At 38.4% G+C, this 21,225-nt stretch overlaps 1 long non-coding RNA gene across 1 annotated transcript in view; it reads right to left on the reverse strand.

Annotated features, from left to right (window-relative positions):
• LOC142413052 (uncharacterized) overlaps positions 1 to 17,968 on the reverse strand; it is a 41,126-nt gene extending 23,158 nt beyond the window's left edge. The window contains exons 1-2 of the long non-coding RNA XR_012776671.1: positions 17,810 to 17,968; positions 6,439 to 6,613 (exon numbers count right to left, since the gene is read on the reverse strand). This is a non-coding gene — a long non-coding RNA (uncharacterized LOC142413052). The remainder of the gene's footprint in view (positions 1 to 6,438; positions 6,614 to 17,809) is intronic.
• Positions 17,969 to 21,225: the final 3,257 nt, after the last annotated feature.

Here is a 21,225-nt window from a genome sequence, read left to right on the forward strand (position 1 = left end):
CCATTTTGGCCATGGGGGAGTAAGAACACTGGTGAGCTCTGAGGGAGCAAACACAAGCATTACAGAGCGCACATTATGCACAAAATAAGCTACCTTCAGAGAGCTGGCTGACTTAGCATTAGCCAATGTATATATACAATAATTAGGATAAAACATTGCCAGTATACATGGAGTAACCTACCAAGTAAACCACATACCAGCATAAATAAATGAGGCTCCAACATTAATAAAGTACATAAAGAAGCATACGTCTAGCAATAGCAAGCAAATGATATGTTCAATCTGGATTTCATTGAGGATTCATTTGAGAATCTAAGTGAGAAAACTAATTCTGACATCTCATCTTGATTGAATACAATTTTCTCCATGCTTCTTTTTATGTGGCCGGAAAGTAATATGTTTTCATTAAAAATCCTTCATAACTGAGACAGCTGGGAGTAGAAAAGAAGGAGAATTTAAAATAAAGTTGATTCTTGGAAGAGCAGGTCTCATGAAAGCAGATCCTTCACTTTCCTACACTTTAAACCATTCCTAAAACCACAAAGTAGATCATGGTACAACTGGGTTGACATTCTGCTCTAAGGAACCATTACTATAAATGTTCATAAGAGGGCAATGAGCCCATAGCGTGAAAAGTATAGGAAGAACATCCCCTCCGCTCCCTATATCCCTGGTATGGCAAACTGCACCATCTTTACTAAAAATACCAGGATATATTTCTTACAAAAACATGGAATAAAAATAAAATGTTAAAATCTCCTCTTTGTTTTAAGGGACAAAGGGAATGAATACAACAACTGGCTGTCAAAGAGAAAAGCAATAAAATCTCCATGGAAATAAAAGAATTTATAATTTGCTTGATTTTAACCATCATCCTCTTATTTTATAAACCAACAGACTGGAACATAATGTGGAAGTTGCAAAAGGGCCAAAGAAAAACTGAATATCAACTCTCCAGTAGTTTCAGTCTGGTGAAAAAAACAAAAGGCTCCTGGGGAGGACACACCTCCCTAGACTAGCAAAGAGCTCCCCTTACTGGCAGATGCAGCCCCCGAGTTATTGCTTCCCACTTAATTACTGAGCCAAAAGTAAGCAGCGATAAATCAATTACCCAGTCGATCAACCCAGAGTAAAAGAATTACATTGCTTAAAAGTACCCGGTGACAGCTCACATCCTTTCAAATATAGTTCCTGGTTTGAAATGAAACTTCTACCATGAACAAGTACATGGACAAAATGTAAAGTGGCACTTAGGCAAAGTGGTGAAGCAGAGTGAAAAATGAAACAAACCCCTCTGGAGTCTTTCCCCTGCCATCAGTAGTTCTTGGCTCAGCTCCAATAAGAAAGTGAAGGTGCGGATTTGATACTACCAGTACTTTCTGTGAACCCCAGATTATTATAGTCTGGTATACTGACACTTTGTGGTCAGAAAATTAATCCAGATTATGCATAATCTGCCTATATTTTGGCATATTGTAGTACACGATATATGCAAGTTACAGATTTTTTCCAAGACAGCATAATGCTGCATAAAAATATGCTGCTCTTCATAAATTGTTTTGTAAATTGCCTTTATGAGTATTCTCCCACATCTTTGTCTTTCATTATAACATTATTCTTTTCACCTTTACAGCAAAGTTGAATATGGCCAGTAATTTTACCCAACACTTCTTTGAAAGCACCTCATCAGTGTTCACTCATGTGGATGAAATTACATTTCATGGTGTACAACAGGATATTTTGCATGTAATGAATGATCAAAAACTATTTTGCTCTATGCCAGAAGTAAGTATAAAAGTATACCACTCTTCACATTCATTTCATTAAAGAATTAAAATTGATTTTCAAATACCTGTGATGATCCTGTGGAATAACACAGTGGTAGAGGACTATAACACTTTGCTAGGAAGGAGATAAGAATGATAAATGTTCAAGAGAAACAGAACAAGGACCAGCGATGAACCAGAAATATTTTAAAGGGCATTAATCATAAACTATTTACATACCACCAACTCAAATTACATAAATTTACATACACCAACTAAAAGTGCATAAATAAACTGGCAGCAAAGTTAATTCAATGAATTTTACCAAGATCACTATGAAAACATTCTAATTTTTTCAATTAGCTGTCTAAATTGATTTGGCTTTTTTGTGGCAACGTTTTTCAATCGATCAATGAAGGACGGATTGTGACCCATTGCAAGTACTTCAAACAGTGTATTCACAGTCTGCTGTGTCACAGGGACTGCTGATAAACTGGCGTTCTCTCTATCCTTTACGTCAATGCATACACCCCAATAAGCAGATTGTCCTGAACGAGCCATTGGAATAGCAGTGCTCTCAGGCCCGGGAAGCATTTAATGTGGAAAATTTATCGTAGACAGTGTTCAACAGGCATGAATTTAATAATAACTTAAGTGCTCTCTTAAATTTGGGCTTTGATTGTTTTTATCCCAGAAGCAATGTGAAGAGTTTAGAAAGCTCTGTTCTTTCCCTTGCTGTGTTGAGCACTGTTCCTTTCCCATCAAACCACTCATACTTTGGCTAATTGCGTGCAGTTTTCCACCATCGTGATGGCCTGTCTTGTCTTTTACAGGTATTTAAGTTTTGACTTTTCACACATACTTAGGAGTAATGTCACTATACTTGAGATCAGAAGCAGGCCCACACAGGCATTTGTTTAAAATGCACACAGATGGGAAAGTAATAGTATCCCTTTTGTCTGGCCTGTTTAATCAGCTCCTTGGCAATATTACTACAAATGGAAACCTATCTTTCTGGTGCCTTGATTAGCGTCTGACATAAAACACTCACTTTCTAAAAAAAATCTTCAAGGAAACATGCATATAGGAATTAATTTAAGACTCTGAATTAATGCATACAGAAACTCCTGCTGCATTATTCGTTCTGAGCATGAACTGGTTTAAGGGAGAGAAAGTACAATAATTATGCAGCTATCACCATTCAACAGAAGCATGCTGGCAAGATAATAAGCAACAACATGAGATAGATAAGCTTCCTTTATTTGTAGACAGAATTGGGAGACAAGTTCAATTCTTTTTCCCTAGAAAATATTACACAAATGGCCTCTAGAGGGATCCAGGTTATTGCTTTTCTGCTGAAAACTCTTAAGCTTTTTTTTTTTTTTTTTGCTATTACTTTTTAACAAGTGAATCATTCATCTAGAAATACTGATGCAAACATTTTACATTAATGGGTGGTAGAACTACAGAGTTCATGACCAGGAGGAAGCCTTTTGAAAATCCAGGAATTACAAAATCTGCAGGGCAAGGTTCACATTCAGTAGAAATCCAGTCTCAAACAAATCAGGTCTCAGCTCATATCGGATTGAATAAAACAATATAAACCCGAAGCAGTGCCTAGACATTTAGCTGCCTATATGCAACTCAGCTGAACTGGTGAGTACGCACAATTAGGTTCGGAATGTGGTAAGAATTAGGCTCATGTTTCTGGGGAATGGGTCAGTATTTCCTGTTTCAGCTCCTAGAATACTCATGAAAAAGTATATTGCTTCTAAATTATTGTCTCTGATTTGGGCTTTGTTTGCCTGAATTATTTCACCTAGTTTGAATTTTTACAGCTATGTTTTTAATAAAGCAGGCATATACTTAGGAGTTCCAAGTTAAACAAAGAGCAAGATTTTCATTCTATGGTGTCTATATTCTATACATTGTATATTCTGGTTTGACCAAACAATGGATATGACAAGTAGCTTCAAGCCAGCTTCAAAATTCAATCTAGTAAGCTTTTTACTGAATGTGCACTTCATATGCAATCAAGTGTAAGTAAAGTAGATGTAATGACTGCAGGCATGCGGAAATGCCTGTGTGTACAGGTGTGATAGAAGTCCTAGCCGTGCTCCCACTCTGCAGCTACATTTTCAAGTTCATCTTCTGTAAAAAAAGCATTTTCAGGGACCCTTGGGTGCCCATAAAAATATTATATGAAGATACTCAGCTAATGTCATATTCTTCTATTTGCTGGAAGTGTGGTTTGGCTTGTGCAAACCAAGATAGAGAGTGAAAGGGATAACAAAAAGGTTACGCCAAGGCCTCCTTGGTCCACACTCTGTGATGGGAAAAGCAGGTCACAATCCTGCCATTAGAGATGATTTGCTGAAGCTGAGCCCTGTAAGCAGACTCCATTCCAGTTTGCAAAATACACCACAATACAAAGCCAGTCCAAAACTAATTTGATCCATTGAATTTAAATTTTTATTGAATTGTATTCCTTTTGTTAGAGCACTAATAGATGTCCTGATAGCACATCAAGACAGAACAACAGTGTTCTGTGGCAAGGGCATTTGGCTAGAGTACAGGAGGTGTCATTCATGCAACGCTGAACACAGCACCAGATCCACAAAGATATTTACTGTTTCTGATGTGCCTTGTTCTAACCTATAAAGCGCAAATAAGTCGTCTTCTCCCTGACAACAATTTTGTGAAGATGATTCGTTAGTAATTGGGGAGGCTTAGCTAAGCGACTAGACCACAAACTCAGGTAGAAAAACTCAACAAATTAAAACAGACTTTAGATAAAAAAGAAAGACATGATCCTCCTCCAGTGAAACCAATGAGAGCTTTTGTCTCCAACTCAAAAGGAATGTTGTACAGTTAAAATCTCCTGCTGATGATTTTTGGTTTTAAATTTCAGTTTGCAATGAAAAGAAAAAACATTTAATTAAAAATGCCAGTATAAACCAGGCAAAGTTGCCTTATGCTTTACTGTGTGCTTTGTGTAATATTAGAAAAGCTGCTAAATTAAACATTTAAGCTCCTTCCTGGGGGTAAAATAACAAAACAAACAACCATAAATTGGAGTCTAAACAAACATTTCTCATTCTACCAAGCATGCTGCTTTTGATATTATCTATAACAGCAAACATAATTTGTTTTCCTCTAGTTGGAATTCACAGAAATAGTTAAAAGGTTAGGTTTTTGCGGTGTGGGTTCTTTTTCCCCCTGGAACTTGTATCCACATTTCTACTACTTAACTAATGCTTTACTTATAATTATATGGTGCTCTTGAAGGGTTTTAATAAACAAATTCTACCTATTCCCATTACAGTGGATTTTCTCTCATGACCTCATGTATTGGGTCTGTGTGGCAAGGTTTTGGTAGTGGGGGGGCTACAGAGGTGGCTTTTGTAAGAAGCTGCTAGAAGCTCCCCCTATGTCCGATAGAGCCAATGCCAGCTGGTTCCAAGACAGATCTGCTGCTGGCCAAGGCCGAGCCCATCAGCGACAGTGGTAGCACCTCTGGGATAACACACTTAAGAAGGGGGAGAAAAACCCACGCAACTGCAGCCGGAGAGAGGAGTGAGAATATGTGAAACAACCCTGCAGACACCAAGGTCAGTGAAGAAGGAGGGGGAGGAGGTGCTCCAGGTGCCGGAGCAGAGATTCCCCTGCAGCCCCTGGTGAAGACCATGGTGAGGCAGGCTGTCCCTGCAGCCCATGGAGGTTAACAGTGGGGCAGATATCCACCTGCAGCCTGTGGAGGTGGATGCATCTGACAGAGGTTGTGACCCCATGGGAAGCCCACGCTGGAGAAGGCTCCTGGCAAGACCTGTGGACCCATGGAGAGAGGAGCCCACGCTGGAGCAGGTTTGCCGGCAGGACTTGCGGACCCTATGGGGGACCCACGCTGGAGCAGTCTGTCCCTGAAGGACTGCACCCCATGGAAGGGACCCACGCTGGAGCAGTTCATGAAGAACTGCGGCCCGTGGGAAGGACTCGTGTTGGAGAAGCTCGTGGAGGACTGTCTCCCAAGGGAGGGAACCCACCCCTGAGGAGGAAGGAGCGGCAGAGACAACGTGTGATGAACTGACCGCAACCCCCATTCCCCGTCCCCCTGCGCCGCTGGGGAAGAGGAGGTAGAGAATTCAGAGGTGAAGTTAAGCCTGGGAAGAAGGGAGGGGTGGGGGCAAGGTGTTTTAAGATTTAGTTTTTATTTTCTCATTATCCTACTCTGATTTTGATTGGTAATAAATTAAACTAATTTCCCCAAGTCGAGCCTGTTTTGCCCATGATGGTAACTGGTGAATGATCTCTCCCTATCCTTAGCTCGATCCACGAGCCTTTCGTTATATTTTCTCTCCCCTGTCCAGCTGAGGAGGGGAGTGACAGAGCAGCTTTGGTGGGCACCTGGTGTCCAGCCAGGGTCACCCACCACACCTCAGTAGGATAAGAATGGTTTTATGTGAATTTTTTTCACTACTGAAACTACTTAATGAGGTTATCCAGTGAGACTCTTCTCATAGGTCAGGGCTACTTGTCAAAAAAAAAGGAAAGAGAAGGGAAGGAATTCTCAGACATTAAAAGGAGCATTTTTGCATTGAAAGTAATGGCATATCATTCACAGAACACCACTAAATACACAAGCACATGCTTTACCTCTTGTACAGTGGTTTACCTTACAGTGGGACTTGGAAACTTCAGTCATGGTGAGTCTCTGCCGTGTTCAGTTCAGCGGTCCTGAAGATCACTCTAGCCAGTTATATTTTATCAGCTTCAGTGGACTGTATCTCAGGCCCCATGTACGGCCAAAGATGCTGGATTTCTGTCATTACAGACTATGACAAATCAACCTGGTTGGAGGAAAGAGAGGATATCAGATGGCTCCTGTTTAGGAAAAAAACCCCAGACCCTAAAAGTAGAGACCATTATCGCTGTATATTCTCCAACCTGCAAAACATAATCATTAAAAGAAACATAAAAGAAAATTAATGTGCTGCTATTGAAATAAAATTCAAATAACCATGACATTAAACAGTGAATAGAAGAATCAGATCAAGGAATTAGTTGTGGACAGCAAAGCCATTCCTCTCCAACCTCACAGCAGACTTAAGACAGTTTTTAGTACACATCTACTAATGAACATATATTTTCACTAATGAAACTCTAAGTGCTTTGAAGGGCAAAGGCTGTTGGTAGTGTTTGTCTTTATTTTTTGAAATAAACTATTGTCTCATTCATTTTTGGTTCACTATTTGATATGCACTATTACACAGGTTAAAAAAAGCCCCTCCACAACATTACATGGAAAGAGAAAAATATGTCTTATAGAGTTCCCTCACTTAGCAGTAGTACTTCTGGTAATTAAAGAGTATATGCCCTATGCTCTTAAAGATGTGAGAAGATATTTCTACATCCTCTTTACACATTAATAATAGTAGCTCTAGTAGCTGCATGAAGTCTCTGCGAAGTAGGTGCTCATTTTCTGCAATGTTTCAGCATATCTGCTTCTTTGTCTATATTCTCCTGCCTTGTCACTGCTCATTTTGTCTCCTTACCTGCTCTTTGTCACAGACTTTGCATCTCCAGATGAACCATGAGTAAAGAAGAAAGGAGTAAAAGAGCTGCAATTTTAAAAGGCAATCAAGCCTGAACATAGAGCCCTTCAGCAGAAGCCTAAGGTTGGTTTATGATGGATGTAAATAATGCACAGAAGATGACCTTTCCCATTTCCAGGAACCCTTTTCCTCCGAACTTTAACAGGATTCTGCCATGGAGTATAAAAATAGCCAGCTGAGAATAAATTCTCTTTCCATTTTTAAAAAAATTATTTTTTTTCCATTATTTTGGGCTCGCTTGGCATTGTGACTAATGAATTTCCTTTGTCACTTTTTATCCTCAGAATGGATGAAGTCAGAATGTGTCAGGTGGTGTAGATGAGCAAATTGCTTTTTTTTAATTTGGTGTCAAGCCCTAACAAATCTACAATACTTCTTTCCATATCTACAGATATTTCAAATTTGCCAAACAAGGAATGGGTTAAAGTTTGAAGAGTAGGGATTAACTTCTGACAGTTAATTTGAGCACAGCAAAAATACAGGAATTTTTTCATTAAGAAGTTGGCACATAAAAAAATGCTTAGAGAAAGCTTCAAAGGGAGGTCTCCAGTGCCTAACTTTTTACTCCAGTACCTAACATTTCATTAAACAGCCTTGTAGCTAACCACGAGGATAACAGTCTTCTGCACAATGAGAACTAGCACTCACAACTGTTTAAGGTCAACTTTAAGTTCGTTGTCAACCAGCTCAACCCACATAACTCTGTATTACACCTTCTAATCCACACCAGAACTCTCTCTAGTTTTCTTATTTCAGCATTAATTGATTGGAAAGTTTTACATGATATGGTTTGTTGGTATGGGCTCGGGAACAGTCTTACAGTTGCTGTTACTTGTCTAGCACTAGCAGGGAATTCTCTTGGTATCTTAACAAACCCGGGCAGGGGCACAGCAACTGTGATAATGCTGAGAAAAATCTGGTGTCTCATCTCATGTGTAAGCTCCATCACCACCCTCTGACTGACAACTACCAGTCCCATGACTACCTGTACCCCATTGCAAGATCCGTAAGAATGGCTTGTTTTCTACAAGTTCACTCACTTTCTTTGTAGCTCTCTCACAAACACCTACAGTTTCAGGAAATTCGGCTGAAGTCTTGATTCTTGGGGTCTCCAGGTTGCTAGCTCTCTGCATATGGCATAGAATCACTTTTTCTTTATTTGAAAAAAATAGTGAGAATGTTTATATATTTACCTTTATTTTAAATGTTGATTTTTTTTTTGTTTTAGTGAAACAACAAATTCAGATTGTGAGTCCTCCCTCCTCAGCTGGATACCCTCTTGCCATAACCGCCTTTGGTTTAGCTCAACCCTTTCCCAAGAAATATATGAGACCTGGAAAAGAAAACAACTTAAACTTTTGTTGTACTCGGGCACTGGAGTTAGACAAGTACAACTATAATAACTTAAATTACTCTCTTTCAATTGCACTACATTTTTAAGCAGCCTGCCCTATTCGGGAAGTTTATTTATTTTGATCTGACCTTTTCTCATCAAGTAACTTTAGTTTTATGTTGTTGGAAGTATAAAGAGATTTAGGCCCCCAGCTCCTGCTAAGGCTTATGTGCCATCTTTACACCAAAATTCCCACTTTAGTAGAACTGTTGAACTAAGTAAAGAAGAAAAATGTGCAACATGACGTATGTAAAACCTCCTCTGTACCATAAGTTGTTTTGCTCAAGGAGAAACTAGTATTTCTCAGGGGGAAATAGTACCTCTCATATATGTATGTGATTTACCACCATAATGTTCTCTTCTTTTTCATGATATTGGGTGATTTCTTGCATCACTCCTTGGCTATTAATGTATTGAAAATTTAATTGCACTACAATTTCCATTTCACCTGCTGACATTTTGTTTTATTAGGCTCTTGAATCACAGGAAAACAAAAGACAGCATGTAGTGTCAAAAACAAAAGACCAAATTCCCATTTTTACTAGGTAGGAATAGAAAGCTTTTTCTCCTAAGGAGTGTTCATGGAATTTTGCTGGAATCCAAGGAAGCCCCAGGAGAAAATCCTTTTTGACTTAAATAAGTGTTCTGATCAGAATGGCAGCCTTGGCACTTTCCAGTGAATTTCAGCCAAGATTAGCTGTGATTCTGGAAGAACTGCATGAGAAGTGAATTCGGAGAATTTACCTGACCCTGTTATTTGGGTCAGATGTGAATGACAATGTGACTGGTTATTTTTCCATTGCATAGAAGAAAAAATGCCTTTGCCTCCCCTAAAGCATAGTGTACCTTTGAGAAAGTACACTAAATCTCCCTCTTCTACCTGGCTATCTGTTTTCATAAAATTTGTAGTAATGACTTGCACAAATATCTGTGAGACCTGAGTTTAAACTAGTCAATCAGTTCAAAAGTAGGGGAATATAGACCAACACTCACACACTGAGGGACAGATTGAGGGACAAGGAGCAAGACAGGAATTTCATTAGCGTCAACACTGCTCAGAAATGGCTTGTCTCAGAACAAAAACCAGCCAAATTTCTTTGCTTAAATTTCAAGAGCCTGATTCAGATATGCTATTTTCTACAGCTACTAAATGATTGCAAAAGTATTTTTACTGGCTTGCCAGCGAGACGTTTCTATTTCCTGTAATCAAGATGGACTGTAAAAAAACAATAGACTTGCATCAAGTAACAGAGATCATGAAGCAGTTTGTTTCTAACGATTAAGTCATAAAAAGTGCATGGGAGTATATTAAGCCTTCAAGCCAGTCAAAATGCTTTCTTTCCCAACAGAAAAAAAAAATCTTAGAAATACTGTGAGTAAAGTAGAATTGTGGATACTGAATTCAAAATAATGAGACTTCCTTGTTTTCTCCACTAGGAAAACTGGCTAATTTCAATGGTGTTTTCTAAGAAGCAGTCACTCCATGTCTGACTGCCATGCACTTTGATAATAAAACAAGAATGAATAAATTAACATTGTTATATGAAGCAAAAGTAAAGCAACATATCTACTCACAGTAGAATTTCCCACACAGCTTTTTGACACATTCCCTGGAGTGATCAAGCGCATTGATTTCTGTCTCTCTATGATGCACAATATAAATATACATACAACATACTCTGGCAATTCAGCTAGAGGTGTTCTCCTAATTACAAAAGCTCACTTGATTCTTACCCCCATTCATAGAGGGAGTAAGGAGGCATGTAGTCCGCACTGTTGTATTTGCCTTGCAACAACAACAGTGTGACCCTTAATATTACAATGGAAAAGGCTACTGTGAAATTTTATATGCTTAGGGCTAGATCTGCAGCTATACTAATTTATTGTTAATATTATTGCTCACAAGATAGGATAAAAAGAATTATTCTCAGCAGAAATCTCTGCATGGGTATATTTTCAGCTCCTGAACAGATGAATACATCAGCAGAGATTACTGCTGAGGTCATTTCACTGATATCAATCAATTCTTGTCAGATGGCAAAGCATCATGGCAAAATGAAGTACCAATGTAACCAATGGGATTTGTTTTGATGGGTACATGGATATTTAATAACAAAAGACATGATGTAAAAACTGTAAATGCAGCACAGAAAAAAGACTTAAGTTCTTGCTCTTGAATAGTGGACAAGAATATTCTGAATACCGTGGTCTCTAAACCTTTTATTAAGCATTTAACTGAATCTGTTATGGTTTCTATTTTTTCTAACTCAGTGCTCTTAATTTAAAGAGGACATCTGAATTCCTCCTTTAGGTGATATGACTTACCCTCAGGAGTAGTTTGCATTTTTATTATCTTCTAAAATTATACTGAATAAAATGTGTCCAACCTGAGTTTGAACCACTGTCTTGAAACCAAACTTAACCACTTGAACAAACTGTGAATAGGACTTAAAAATTATCTAGTTCCTTCTGCCCTAATAGTACTGTTCACTTGGGTGCACACAAAAATAAACAGAATTTTCTTAATTAGCTCATCTGAAAGAAGTGCCTCCTAAACGTATCTTCCCAAGCTCTGTTTATAATTGTGAAGTTGTCATCCTAAGGGGAAAAACGTAACTGTTTTCATGCTTCTGCGATGTAGTCTTAAGCTAATGAGTTTGCACTTGGATTTATTAATTAACATGTTTTATATTCTTTGTATAAGAAGCTTGCCCAAGACTCTGTTAGTCAGAATCCAATATGTGAAGATTTAATGCCATTAATTGTCTAAAAAAAGACCATGGTGATTATTTGGCTGAGTAACATATGTCCATATCTTGATGAATTTTGAATGCTGCTGCAATTCCCACTGAAAATGGAGTATTTTAAGCAATCACCCTGATTACCTCTACTTCTATATTGAACATGAGAGTGAAGCATATAATGCTAAATTCATTTTAGTATTAAGGTAAATCACTACCCAAGTTTTAATTGCATGACTCTTGAGAACATCTATTTCTGAGTTAAAGACAGAACTGAACACTTTTTGTTTTTCAAGAAAAATAAGTCTTAAAATTAAGATGTTGAATATGCAGAAAAAAAGATAATGTAGAGAAGACACTCATACCTTTTCAATAGGTAAAACACCTTTTAAAATGTATCTGGTTGTAGAAATGCAATGCTAATTATACTGGTGAAAAGACCCAATGAATTTTCTAGATGTCAAGACACCTTGGATCAATCTTACTCTCACAGCAGAAGCAACAGAATTATGTATGCAAGTGTGTATATGAGCTTATGTGGTCACTGGGTTGATCAGCTGCAAATGGTCTATAGAGTTGGTAAGCCACAGAAAAGCCATACTGCTACACTGGAAATGGACACAGTTGCCAGCACTATAACATAGGGAGTTAGGAGAAGCCGGGTGAATGTGTCTCATTTATAAATATGAATTTTGGCAGGGTCTAGGAACTCTCTTCATTAAAGTAAGTGAGAAAAGTCTCCATGACATTTAGAGAACTTACTGAATTTCAGAGATGGGTTGGAGTAAATAATTGAATTCAAAAGAAACACTTCAGGTATTGCTTCTTTTTGAAATGTCTGTTTTGAGTTCTTTGTTTACATTATTAGTGCATTTAAGAGGATTGAAAAAGAAAAACTAATGTTCACAGAATGTCTCAAATAACCATATATTTCTCAGCCATTTTCAAATGTTAAAAATAAAACTCAATACAAATACAACAGAAGGGAGAAAAAGAAACTAAGCATGATAAATATGCTTTTGCCAATCTGCTTTGTTTCTCTGTGATGTGATGATTTCTCATAGAAATAATATGCCTGAAAAACCGTATCTGTGTAGCATTACATTTGATCAGTTTGATTGTTGTAGCATTACAGCTGAAGGCTGATCCAATATCAAATTACCTTGAAAAAAGTAAAGTCTACAGCACAGTTGGACTATTCCATTGTGTTCAAGGTAAAGACATAATTTTCAAGTACAAATCAATTGCCTTTTTCATTTGCTACCTCATCACTGAACTTGTACTTGATTCTGAGATGTGGCTTCAAATTCTGATCTGTTATTCTGGAAAAAGGAAATACAAATCACAGGGTCTATTCACCATCGCCACATAACATGAATGTCACACATATGAAGCAGTATTATTTCAATAAATAATGTTGATCCTTGTCTGAGCCATTTATTAGAGTAGTTCACCAGGTCACATTTAGGCACTGAAGACCTCTGGAGCCTGCAGTATTCCCTGTGGCAATTGCACACTGGTCCAGTTGAAGGTTAATGCATGTACACCAAGTTTTTCCATTACTAATTCAGCTGCTTGAGCACTTCTCCTCTGGATGTTCCAGACTGGAATATCAAACAAAGGTAAGACCATGCAGCTTTTATTTCCCATTAAGGCCCTACTGTTGGGGTCAGGTGGAGCTCCCCCAGCTTAGGTTAGCATGTGGTTTCTCTAGTAGGACTGGGGTTGAGGTTGTGTATATTCCTGGGATAAATTGAGCAATAAACACAGTTCTAAAAATCTTTTCAAACCCATTTTAATGCAAAACACCTATTCCTGTTTTTGATTATATCACTAAAGTTATTGTAAACACATTTCTGGCATCAGTAGTCGACATGCAATCTGTTTGGCAAACCTCAGTCCAAGTATTGCCTATACCGAGATTTCAATCAATGCTGTTAAGCGGCTGGATAAGCTGGCTTTCTTTCTCAACTATACATTTAGTCCTTTATAATGAATTTTAACTCAAAGTGATCCAAAACCACAGGACACTGAATATGGACTTTCCACACCATTGCACACACACCTCTGGGGGTTGGTTTGGGCAGTCACTGCTGTCAGCCCCCACAATGATGATGTTTATGAATGTTCCAGATCTAAACACAGCCTTAAAATAAACTGTTCATTGCTTTGTTAAAGTAGAGTTTGGGTGTTCCATATTTCACAGGATTAAGCCTATCATAGATATGTTTAATTATCCTGTTTCAGGTTCAACTGTATTATTAAGATGGACCTAGCAAGCTTTTGGTGATAGAAAAATCAACTCGGGTGATACTTCCAGTCACTTATCTTATGCATATTTACTTCATGAGGAACCAACAGTGCCATGCCAGAGTTGGACACAATCATAGTGAAACAGACTTCCTGATACAATCCTAGGTGATACAATCATGTCTTGAATATAAAAATTAAACTTCCAGTTATTCATACAAGAGCTCTTCCAAAACCTGAGATTACATCTGGAATGAAAACTGATTTATAATCAATTATGATTTACTGATTCATAATCAGTTCCCACACAATTTAAATCCCCACTAAAAATAGACAATTACATCACATTCAGAATTATTACAAACAAATATATTATTTGGTTTCTTATTTTCCCTCCTTCTTCCCCCCCATCTGTTGAAAAATCTGGGTATGAAATTTAATTAAATGCAATTCAGGTCCTTCTTCGCTTACTAATACTATCATTTGGAAAGTGTAGCATTCAGTGTGATGATGAATACAATTTTGGGATGAGCATTTGTCTTGGTACTTTTGGTATGACATAGTTATAACTGCATAGATCTCCATTTCTAATTAGTTCACCTATTAACGTTTCACATGAATTCCTTTGATTGTGCTGTTCATTAATAAAACAGTCAACAGTCTCAGCTGACAGCTTCTTGTTGAAAGGCATCTTCCCCAAACAGTATTCTTGCATAGATCAAAGTATTTTTGAATCTTTTTAATAAATATTTCTAGCAGTTTTACAATTTTCCTCATGCTTGCACTGGTACGAATGCAGGCTGTCGAAGCCTTGGAGCCTAGCACAACTTTTTGTTTTTCCAGGAAAAATTTGGAAGTATTCCAGTTGGTTGAAATTCATCCCATCAAACTTCATCTACTAAATTGTGAAGGATAAGGTTTAGTCTCAGTAAACCTTCTCATCTGAAGTCATTCCTCTTATGAGAGACACATGGGATAAACCGGCCTGTGGAAGTGCCTGTGTCTCTCCATTTTGTAAGACTAAAATAGTCAACAGAGAGAGAAGTACCTTCAGAAGGTGATTCTTCTCATTTTAAGATCTACATGTCTACAGTTAGGTGATCTCTCTCTTCCATAATAGATACTCCCAAGCTGAGGCTTCATGTATCAGACTTTTTGTCAAAGATTTAGCTTGCCAACAGTTCCCGACACAGATGAGAAATGCAGAGACGCTCTGAAGAAACAGGTTGTCTTCTCTGGATCCACACCATGTGAAATATTGCAGACCTCCAAAAGACCTCCTGCCCATCAAAGGCTGTGCAGTGCCTGCAGTCCTTGGTAGCTACATAGAACATACAGCCCATTTGATGCCATGACACCACCCGCTCCCAACACACTTAAGAAATGAGGTTGGCCTCATCCAAACCTTTTTCATGTCATTTCTGTGTATCTTGCCTTAAATTTTTACATCACTTTTACTGCTCTGCACTTTCTCAGTATGAGGATTTAATAAAGGCCCTAGGGGAGGCTGGCCACTGCAGATATTTCTTATCAGTGTATTTCATTCCCCAGACAAAATAAATAAATAAATGAATGAAATGAAATAAGGGTCTGGAGTTGGCAATGCCGTATCTGAAATCTGCTGTTATGATTAGGGTGTCTTTCTTCTTCAAGCAACCTGGAGTTTGTTATACACAGGTCAAGCTGTAAATCAGAAGATATTGGATGACTCAAAAGCTATAGAGAACATAAAATAATGCGGCTTCAGCTTAAAGAATCATAGGCAGAGAGAAATTAGGGATGGAAGGCTTATTAAACTGTCTAGTTCAATCTCTGCCAGTTTGGGATTATTCCCTGGAATGTATTTTACAGCACGTTATCCAAAACTGTTTCCATATGTGATTCTGTTCTGGAAAGAGCCTATAAAAGTGGTCTGGTACAGTGCCATTCTGATTGAATCAATGATTTCTCTCTCAGTTGCACAAAGTTTAAAGAAATATTTTTTTCCTATCAGTTGAAGACATCCGCTCTTTCAATCACACACACTATCACTTATAATAGATGTTCTGTGCAGCACCCTCGCCTTTATTTGCATTGTGTAACGCCACATTATGCTTCAGCTCACTCCCATTGCCTTAGGCATACTGTGATGCAGGAAAGAGGATGGAGGTAACAGCAGAGGTAAATGCTTTATCAGAGATAAAGTGATACAGACTCTTTGTATTACATACATGTGCACTGAGACTTACAACTTTAATACTGTATTTTCCTTCCACAGTTGCTCCTCTCCTATTTCTGAGACCACAGATTCTGAATCTGACCTAATGAATCCTTCATTATTCTCAACTTCCTTCTGATATTACTACTGAGATTATTCAAATATTACTACCACTGTCCCCAGGAGACCTGCCTTTTAGCTTTAGGTGAAGGAATGGGTCAGTTACCTGAACCTGGAAGCTGCTGAGATTATTATTCTGCCTCATAGTAAGCTGGTTTGCTATTAGTTTAGTGTCCCTTCATCTTCTCTTTGACTCTAAGTGTGACCTTTTCATTTTTCTCTTTGATTTTATTCATAGGTCTTTTCTTTTTCCATTTCACAGTTTTAAATTCAGAGTTCCTTCTCAGACGGGAACATAATTTTTATTTTCTTGACTAGAGTGACCAAACAGGCTGCACTCTTTTACTGGATAAGATTTATCTTTGTCAGTTCTACAGGGTTCGTTTCAGACTTTACGTAAGTAGTCCTCCTCGCGTTATTATCAGAGTGTCCACGCTGTAAGGTCAGACGCAGGCTGGGTGTGGGGGAATGGCACTCACGCCTGCTGACTGCAAGGAGCAGATGCATGCCCATCGGAGCACTGACTGGAACGGCTCATCTGGGATCTTCTTGCAATTCTCAGCCAAACAGCCATTTATTTTTTTATTCCCCCTCCCCCCCGCTATTATTCAGCAGATTCCTGTTCTTTGAAAGTTTTGAAGCTCTTGATTTTTATGCTGATTCCAAAATAGCATAACTCTAATGCCATTGAGCTGCTTTTTAATTATTCTCAGCCACAGGGCAGTGTTACATTCTCACCACTGCCAGGGGATGTCAGCAGCTCTGTCTTCGCAAATTATGCTTTTTTTCCTCAATCTTCTGCACTTGCCTGTCAGCATTAGCTTTTCTGAAGCTCTTCACAATGTCCTTATGCTGTTTCCACGCTGTGGCAGGCAGGCAAGCACAACGCATAACACGGGCGTCTTCTGGAAACCTGACTTGCCCTCTCAGCTTGAAGGCTTCTTGCAGACAGGCTGTTCAGGCACTCTGGTGCGGTAATATGCTACCAAAGGTAGGGATGTGGAGATCTGAGGGCCCTGAGAGGTGCGCTTCAGCATGCCTGTGTTTATACTTGCTGGCTCTCTACTGTACGACCAGTCAGGCTTAAAAACGCAGTGTAGGTTTAATGGTCATTACATATAGATTCCCTGTCACCAAAAGAGAGTTACACCTCTTCGGTTCACTGCAATCGTCTTTTCTCACAACCACAACAGCATCTGTGGGGATGCGGTACTTCCAGAAATCCTGCTTCACACTTTCCCACTGTGTTTTCTAGGCTGAAGCTCATCTTGCCTGCTGTAGATTCCTCTGCCTCATCTTTTATATCTTACCCTGCCTCATCTTTTATATCTTACAAGAGAAAAATTAACTTTGTCAGTCCTTATTCTCACTGCAGGCTGTACTGCAGCCTGAGGCTTCCAGGTGCATTTCAGGGAGAGAGGGCAGTGTTGACTGCAGCAGTTAAAGCATTGAGCAAGACACCCTGGGAACCTCAGCTGTATTTTTTACTCTGTCACAATCTTGCTGAAGGACTGTGGCCAACTCCTGGGGCCTCTTTCTGCTTTGGTTTCACCATTTTTCATATGAAGATGATATTGGCTTCCTTTATAAAATGCTTTCAGGCCTACTGAAGAAAAATATCCTGCAAGAGAAAAGCTATTGTTGCTTGGCTGATGCAGCCCTTGCTATTTTCTCATCACAGTCAAGGAACAGAAGTGTTACATAGCTACAGCACCTGTAAGCTCACCTACCTGATAGAGGAGGTTCCTCCTAATCATGGGAGTGAAGGGCTCAGAGCACTCCCAGAGCCTCTGGCTTCTGCGCCAGAACTGCAGTGGGTCTGCCAATACCGCATCTTTTTCAACTTTCAGCTTTCCAAAAACTTTCCAGTCCAAGTATTTATTTATTTTTTATGCTGGAGGGGAAAAAAGGAGAGGAAATAAAAGTTGGATAATTTTCGTGTTGTACCATCTGTGATTTCTGTTTCTGATCCGGTTACAATAGTAAACTTCTCCTGTTGTGCCACCCAAAAAGAGTGGAAAATGTCCATTCTAGTTGTTTTCCCTAGGCTATGTTGAGTGAATGTTCAGCTCCCTGAGGATGAAGTGTACTGATGTAAATTTACTGTGATAGAGCCACACTGCTGCTGATTGTTGCAGAACTACCACTGAGTAGTAAATGCTTCACTGCTCTGTTACCCGGGGGGCTGCGCATTAACTACACTATTGAACAGCAAATGCTTATCATCCCCTATAATTCAAACTATATAAATCACTGAAGAGAGACAATGTGCCTGCAGGGAACTCACATGGTCTATAAAAATGTAAAAATCTGAACTATATTTAGCTGACAGAGCTATACTTAAAAAAAAAGTATTCAAAAGATAATCTTAGACATTAACTCATCTTCATTTCAATCTACTGAAGCTTTGGTAGAGCTTAATCTTTTCTGCAAACATTTCGTTTTTAACAATATTTGAAAAAAATAGGGTTAAGAAATAAAAGCTATTACTCTCTTCATTCTCTCTCCTCCAACCATTCATGCAGCATATAGAATGACCTCTTTTAAGCTCATCCTTAGTGCAAAGCAAAACACCAATATTTTTTCTTCACTGAGCAAAAACATCTCTACTTTGCTTAAAAAAAAATGTAAGAGAAGGTTTAAAATATCATGGTTGTAAAACATGTATCCACTGAAAGTAGAAGAGACAGTTCCCTTTTGTTTAAAGATACAGTTCTTCAAATACAGGGCTTATGCAAGGATCATTGTGCTGAGAGAAGAAAGGCAAGTTAAAACTTTCCTCCAAGGAACTGTACTGTGACTGAGGACCTAAACTTTCATTCCTGGATAAGCAAACACTTAATCTGAAGTGGACACAAGTAGTTCCATTACTGTCAATGAATTAGTCATGTCTATGAAGTTAAATATACATGAGCATTTGAAGCATCAGAGGACTTTATAATAAGCTGGTGCTGCATATTCCTTAATGTATACATAAAATAACTTCTGTTTCTTCTTTTGGCCGCAGCCATGCAATAACCTCTGAATGGGCCTCACCAGCCCTCCTGTAATTATCATGGACTGATTATGCAATTTACTGCAGAACTGAGGCCTTCAATACTATTCTGCATTAGAAAACAAAACCATCCCTAAATGTCTATCAGTAGAGAAATAAAACATGGTAACCTTTAATACACAAACGCAATTACACAAAAAGACAAAGAACAAAACCAGATGAGAAAAGCCTCAGGGGAGAACTGGTATGGGACTTTCTGAGTGCTCCATGTAGCATTCAGAGAGCTGATGAAAGAGATGTTTGAGAGAAGAGTTGGAAAATGATCACAAGCAATGTTTCAAAGGGGTCAGAATCAAAATCAAATAAGAATACTAAAGCTTTTGTTATTAATCCATGGGCAGCTTAGTGGTTTCCCACTAATTTCTACCCTTCATGAAAACGTTGTTCTAATGAAACAAAGAAGATTTTGATTTTTCAATCTTATAAAATATGACGTCATCAATGACTTATGTTTGATTTTTTTCCCTACACAGAGAAAATACCTATAAATGATTAGCATGGGTCTCCTACCATAGTTTGTAAGCCTGAACCAACCAACAGTAATGAAGGATTTTAAACAGAAATATAATTAAGCAATGCAAATATGTTTGAAACACTAAAAGAAACACATGAGGTATTGTTTAAAAACTGTTAGACAATCAGAAGAGAGTTCTCCCAGCACAGAAAGCAACACAGATATAAGATTACTTTGTAAGAATGCAGCAAATAATGCCAACATACTTCGGATGCGCTATCAGGGCACCTCATTATCAAGAATGGAGATAAGAGTCTTTCTGGGTGTATTCTTAATGTGGCTTGAAGGTGTCACTTTGAGTTGTCTTCAAATGAAAAGCACATAATTAAACAAAATTGAGGAATCTCAGAGAAAACCAACAAAATCTCTAAAGGTCTGGTCTTCTAAAGGCAACTGTTTCATCCAGTCAGTGGCTTTACCTTCTATGGGCTATTATACATTCATCAGGATGTCAACGCTGAGAAGAGAGCAGAATATACTAAGAAATTGTAGTGAAAAATGCTTAATTTGGGATCAATGGCAGAAAATTAACGTGATACAGCAGTAGTTTAATATGCTGGCAAAATGAACACTTACAAGTAATCCTCCAAAATGTACACCAGCTGCAGAATTCCAGGTGAATTTAAGATGTTAGTCCCACAGGACAACTCAAATGAAAATGAGCTCATGCTTCAGTATTTTCAGATCAGAACCATATGCTGTACAGTAGCACATTTGCAGTATTAGTACCTTGCAGTAAATTTCTTAGAGCATTATTGAATCTGATTTCCAACGCCCGCAGTCAGCAAACTTCTGTCATTTCCCTTTGGAGATAACTTTACAACCTGGATCAGCCCTACATAATATTCTGATACTAAGCTGAAAGTATCTTCCTCATTTGAATAAACATTGGACATCCATAACTTTAGGTGCTTGGAAAAAATCTGGTCATGAATAAGCTCATTGATTTAAAATAATTCCTCCTGGTGCTACTCATTAGTTGGTGCAAACTGCTGCAGTGCCACCAATGGAAATGGAGGGGTGACACTGCACACCAAGGAGGACCTGGTGTGTAGCCTGCAGTTCCAAGCACACGCGTGACTACTGGCATAAGAGTGGCTCAGGTGTAACCAGTCCCTTCCTCTTCCGGCATATCATGAAGTCTTATGCATTATAATCAGACCCTTTAGTTTATTTTGCTCCTAAGCATTTTTAGCGTCCCCTTGACAAAAAATAACTATCTGTAAGTGAAAAAAAATAGGCCTCCTAAAAATTAATCTCAATTGCATTATATTTGAGACCCACTATTACACTCCATGCTCATTACATCCCACCTAAAAAGAATATTAAAACTCTCATTATTTTGTTGCTGGCTTTTCTACTTAATTATTACCACAACAGGCAGGTAATCATTATGCTGATTGCTAAAGACCGAGATGTAAATAGCTCACGTGGGGGTTAATAATCAGATAATAACAGTAAGCACTGGTTCTGAATAATTAAGTCAAATGACATGATTTATACTAGTGCAAACCTACCTCCAAAATGAAACATTTTATGATACTACTGTCTTTCCAAATAGCCCTACACTTTGTAAT

This window comes from Mycteria americana, chromosome 7, assembly GCF_035582795.1.
Source record: "Mycteria americana isolate JAX WOST 10 ecotype Jacksonville Zoo and Gardens chromosome 7, USCA_MyAme_1.0, whole genome shotgun sequence".
NCBI classification, from domain to species: Eukaryota; Metazoa; Chordata; class Aves; order Ciconiiformes; family Ciconiidae; genus Mycteria; species Mycteria americana.